Source organism: Hippocampus zosterae, chromosome 6 (assembly GCF_025434085.1).
Source record: "Hippocampus zosterae strain Florida chromosome 6, ASM2543408v3, whole genome shotgun sequence".
In the NCBI taxonomy this organism is placed as follows: Eukaryota; Metazoa; Chordata; class Actinopteri; order Syngnathiformes; family Syngnathidae; genus Hippocampus; species Hippocampus zosterae.
This window is the reverse complement of record NC_067456.1, coordinates 19855280-19861534: the sequence shown is the minus strand read 5'-3', so window position 1 is coordinate 19861534 and position 6255 is coordinate 19855280.

Sequence of the window (6255 nt, the reverse complement as noted above, 5' to 3'; positions counted from 1 at the left end):
TAAAAGTGTAAATGAAGAATGACTGCTGTTAATATCATTAAAAGTACAGCTACAGCAACTGCTGAATATGAAGTATTTTACTAATTAGGGATACATGATAACAATTTTCATATTCTAACTGATAACCTGCTTCTCCAAACCAATAGGAGGTGGATTAAGTGGTTGGGAGAGTGAAATTTGAGCTCTCTCTCTCTCTCTCTCTCTCTCTCTCTCTCTCTCTCTCTCTCTCTCTCTCTCTCTCTCTCTCTCTCTCTCTCTCTCTCTCTCTCTCTCTCTCTCTCTCTCTCTCTCTATATATATATATATATATATAATGCGATCCGATACGATACAATGCGATTTGTTGTGATATTGTGCAATTAAACATGATGCAAATATGCAAAGAAAAAAAGTTTTAAAAAGATGGAATTCAGAATGTTATTGTAAAACATATACCACTTTATTCCTCATAAACAGTAGAACAACTTATTTAAGCCCTTTCACAATTGGGTTTTGTGCAAAGAAAATGTAAACAATTTGTCACCTGAGACTCACAGCTGTTACTGTAGTGTAAACACAAACAGACTACTCTCACTGAGTGTCTTATATGAAATATCCATCTCCATAGGACAGAAAAAAATACTTGTCGGTGATGTGGTGCACTCGTTTTAAGTGGGTCTGCATATTTGTAGTGCTGCCGTTGTATAGCTATTTATTTTCACCCCTCATCTTAACCACGTTCTCCTTTGTCTCCTGCTCCGAAAATAGATTTTAATCATTGTAGGCATTTAAGAGACGTGGCATGTGAAGTGTATCACATAATTCATTTTGAATTGCTGACTCATAATACATAATATATTATACATATTGTATTGTATCCTGTATTGTATTTTCCAATCAGTCTCAGTACACCGTACGACCCAACAAAATGTAGTCTGTCAAGGAGAGTTTGTTTGCCACAAAGTGCAAAAGTGCAAATTTGTCAAATTAACTCCATCCCAGTGAAAGAGTGGTTCAGAGCGTGATGTTGAACTTAATGATGACCCGCCTATATAGTCGAACCAGGGAAATTGTCATTCCACCACCATGCAGGCTATGCTGATTAGTTTTCTGAATTATATATAATTAATAACCAAATCAAAAATTTGACTGGAGGCATGAGGCATAAACTAATTATAGCGGTCTCCCAGGAAATACAAAATGTCAAAACGACACTGAGGAAAAAGCCGAGTTATTGACATCCCTGCTTTTATTTTGCTCAGGCATATGTTGTCCTTTTTTTGTTTTTTTAAGCTCTTTGAAAGTCACCAAATAAATAGCTGAAAACTGTCTTGTCTAGAGGTAGCCCAGTGCTCTCGTGATTGACATTATTTTCTGCATCTTTCATCGTGGGTTGCATATGGTGTTTGACATTCTCTCTTTGCTTTTGGCGTCTCTCTCTGGGTACTGGAGCTTGCTCCCAGAGGTGAAAAACAGTTGTCAGGTTCACTCAAGGAATTAATTAGACCAAAGGTGTGAATTTGTCTTATGTCAGTCTTGTGACTGAAGGGTTGATTTAACTTAAGTTCAGTATTTGGAGATACAGAATTAGAGTTTGTAGTTGTAGGGTGGCAGCTGCACAGCTACAGCCGACAGAGCATATACAATATCATTTTCTTTTTCTTTTATCAATACGAGTCCCCGACCGATATGGATGTCTTTAGGCTAATGCCGATTTTCGGCTGGGAAAAAGTGTTAATCCGAATAATAACTCCACTTGTATGATGGTCGTAGAACTCTTTATTTTGCGACCGCTCACCTTAACCAACAGAAGGATCACCTCACCTCACTCCCCAAAACCGGTGCTTTCCCCTTCTTCTAGGCAACACTGCCCCCTAGAAGTGTAATATTGTAAAGGTTATTACTAAAAATAAAACAACCTTTTTTAGTCTGAAGTGATGAACTCTAATGCAGGTGCCTCCATGTTGAACAAAAACAACAGCACCATCTTGTCCAATGACTACTCCTGGCCCTTTCCATTCTGAACAGTCCAACCGCTTGTAGTAAACCTTGTCACCCAGCTCATACTTCTCATTCTCTTGAGTGCTCTCCATATTCTCGCTGAATATTCCGCTTCAGTAAAGGCTTTTCTTGCTGCATGCAAAGCTGAAATATGCTTTGCAACCCATTCACTTTTCGTGGTGCCTTCCAGAGCAGGTGCTTTGTCAATTAACACAGAGGGCAAGTTGGGGTTCTCTCCGAATACCAGTTGATGCGGACTGTAGCCATGGACACTTTGCATGCAGCATGCCATTAGAGCCCAACCCATAGCTGTGCTCCAGTCGCATTCAGTGCTTGTTTTTACTTTCATTATAATCTCAGTTGGTGTTTGATTGTGTCGTTCTAACAGCCCATTACTCCAAGAACTGGAGGCAGCTGTTGTATTTACTTCTTTGAGGAACAATCCATCAAGTTGGCCGAATAAAGTGTCCATTCCCGTGTCCTGATTTAAGTCATCAGCGGGAATTTCCATCGCTGTCTCTCATGCCCCATCTGAAAGCGCCAAAGCCACTGCGAGGGCTTGCTTTTTCTTCTCCAAGTCAAGTCAAGTCAACAGTATTTATAGAGCACTTTCAATCAGTGACTCTTGTCCAAAAGTACTGATTGTCGAACAATTAATTAAAAAACTTTGTAATGCATAAAATGAAAAATGTTGCTGAAATAGTGCTGGCCATCAAAAGCAACGTACGTCCATTGAAAATAAGTCATAACATGCTCATTTCACAACCAATTTTCATTAAGTCCCCCGCCCCCCCCTTTTTTTTCTTCTTCTTTTTTATTTTATTTTAAATTGTCAATGCCAGACGGTGTGCTATCAATCCAGAAAATGCATCCTTGATTTGGCGGTTTTTGTGACATCCACAAACAGGAAACATAGCAATGTTTTGCCTATATGAGCTTAACATCGCTGTAGGCAAGGGCATGTCATATAGCTACCTAGTTTGTTTGTGTTTCCACTAGTTGACAATCATCTTTTACGGAATTGATTGTCCTTTTTTTTCTGGCACCCTGTGTAAACTTGGCAATTCTTTCCCCCCTCTTTCTTGTGTTGTCTGTTTCCTGCGACATTCGTTTTGTGTATGTATTGTCTGCCGAAATTGACATGAACAAGTAATGGGAGTTAGATCAAGAAAGCAAATGGATGTTTTGTACTTCATGCTTCACTGTTCATTGTCTGCTTGTCTACCCATCCCGTTAAATACGGACTCTTTCCTTATTTGGCCATTAGATGTCATGTCCTGTAGTGAATCAATATGGAAAACGAGTAGTACGGTATTATCTGTCATTGAAGGGCGATATAAAGCTGGAAATATACATGCCACTAAAATTGCCATGGTGGGATACGCAGGAAGACTGCTCAGGTCATGTGTGTATATTGCTCTTGCTGTCACAGTTGCCTGGACTCGAAGCGTGCTTCGGCATTGCTCACACTTTTTTTTTTTGTCCAGTACACATTATTTTCCACCACATTCACAAATGAGAAAATGTCTTCAGATATACAAATGTGACTGTGAACAGCCTCCCTTGGTGAGACAGCGTCCAATGCAGATCATTATAAAGCTAATTATAAGGTGTGTCAGGGGATACTTTTCAATCGCTCATGGGGGGGCTGATTGACATCAGACATTATGCCTGCGGAGAGCAACACTGCAGCTACATAAGAACAAAGAGGAACTAAGCCTTGGAGTGTTTCTTGACTCAATTATTTCCTAAAGCTGGTACGGTATGAACATTATTGACTCAGTGTGAAGACACAGTTTATTTTTAGCAAAGTGCTGTCATTTCATTGTTTATGATGAGGTTTTAAAATAGAATGATCAGCTATTTAATGTACGGTAGTATGAGCAAATACACATCTTCTAAAGGGGCACACGGTTTGAAGAGCAGGAGAGCAGAGCAGGACGAAGCAGGGCATTGAATGCTTAGCCTTCTGACAACCTGTAACTGAGTAACTCAAACTTACATCGAGAAAAACAATCTCAGCCCTGTGTGATCAAATAAAAGAGCAAAGGATGCATTGTTTGTCAATTTCATGCTCACATATTGCCCAGGAACACGGAACACGAAGCCCGACGCCCTCTCCCGCCAGTTCACCCCTGAGAGGTCCACTGAACACATCAAGACCATCCTTAAGCCAGGATGTCTTATTGCTTCCCTGACATGGGAGATAGAAGTGGTGAGGACGGCACAGCGTCAGCAACCCGATCCTAGTATAGGCCTAGTATAGGAACAAGCTTTTTGTACCTGACTCCGTTCGTTCCCAAGTTCTCTTATGGGCTCACACGTCTAAGTTTGCCTGCCATCCCGGAGCCAACCGCACAATTACCCTGCTCAAGAGACAGTTCTGGTGGCCTGGCATGGAGAAAGACACCCGGGAGTTTGTTGTTGCCTGTACCACTTGTGCCCGCAGCAAGGCATCCCATCAGGCCCCAGCTGGATTACTTTACCCCTTGCCGATCCCCCACAGACCCTGGTCCCACATAGCACTTGACTTTGTCACTGCGTTGCCACCATCCCAAGGCAAAACCACTATTATGACGGCTGTAGACCGTTTTTCCAGAGGAGCTCATTATGTTCCTCTCGATAAACTCCCCTCGGCTTTGGAAACGGCCAAACACTTAGTCGATCAAGTATTCCGGGTGCGTGGCCTCCACCTTGACATAGTCTCTGACCAGGGCCCCCAGTTCATATCACGGGTGTGGAGGGCCTTTTGTAAATCTATTGGGTCGGGGGCCAGTCTGTCTTCTGGGTATCACCCTTAGTCCAATGGGCAGACTGAGAGGGCTAACCAGGTGTTGGAGACCTCCCTCCGCTGCATGGCTGAGAAGGACCCCTCTTCCTGGGCATCACATTTGGCATGCGGTGAATATGCTTACAGCCTTGCTAGCTCTGCCACTGGTGTCTCTCCCTTTGAGGCTTCTTTGGGCTATCAACCCCCCCTTTTGACCTCCCAGGTTGTAGACAGAGATGCACTGTAACTGGCGCCAAGACTGAGTTGTTGGTTGCCATGACAACGAAAATACAATTTATTTTAGGCTTGTTGTTTTGCAAAAGTATTTTATATTTCTATGTGAACTTTCATATTTGTCCTGTTCAAGATGTTGTAATTTTGATTGTTGTTTGAAATATGTTTTCGTTTTCACGGTGTTCCACGAGTAAGCGTTTTTTTTGGACATCAGTACGAGGCGTCATCCTTGACCGGGGTAGATACAGGCACCCTCAGTCCAAGAGTACATTAGCCAGTGTAAGAGGGTTTGGCAAAATAGAGACCGGGGCGATCCACGAACGGCGAAAATCAGTTTTGTGTGATAAATATGCCAAGTACACAGACACCAGGCAGGGGCAAATACTATTTCACAGCACTGTGTGTGTGTGTGTGTGTGTGTCAGAGATGTGTTCCTCGAGCCGGTTCTTGGCCTCGAGGACCGAGGGGCGGTCCTTGGTCCTTGGCCTTGGCCTCGGGAGTCAAGTCCTTGGCCTTGGATTGCCGGTCCTCGGACACAATGAGGGATTAGAGCCTCGAAAAACTTGTATAACATTACGAATGAATCTAATAAATTCCATCCAAGGAATCCCATATTGATATTTCCAAGGGAAAAACCAGTTTGTGCATGAAATGCAAGCAAACGTCAAAGCCTTCAAAAGCAAGCTGATTTTATTTTCGAAGCAAGTGTCAGCCAAGTCATTTGCTCATTTCCCCACACTGGCTACGTTAAAGGTGGCCCCACAACATGTGAAAAAATACAGAAAATCACTGGATGACCTGCATGAGTAATTCTGCCGTCGCTTTTGTGATTTTGGAAAAATTGACAGGGCACTTCAGCTGGTGTCATGTCCCTTCTCACAAGACCCGGAAACAGTGCCACAGGAGTTGCAGTTGGAACCAATGTGACATGATGTTAAAGGACAAGTTCCAGTTCCTGAAACTGGATGAGTTTTATGCTTCGTTAAGTGCAGCCAAATTTCCAAATATCCAGACTATGGCACGGAAAATGCTGGTTTTGTTCGGCTCGACATATGTGTGTGAACAGACTTTTAGTGTGATGAACACCAACAAAGCACCCCACAGAACCCGGATGAGTGATGAACACCTCAGATCTGTTCTGAGAATTGCGACAACACGATTACAACCAGACTTTGATGCACTGGCTAAAATGGATGAGCAACAACACTGCTCCCATTAAAAAGTATGTTAATACTTTAATGCATTTGTTCTGTTTATGTTTAATATGTTCT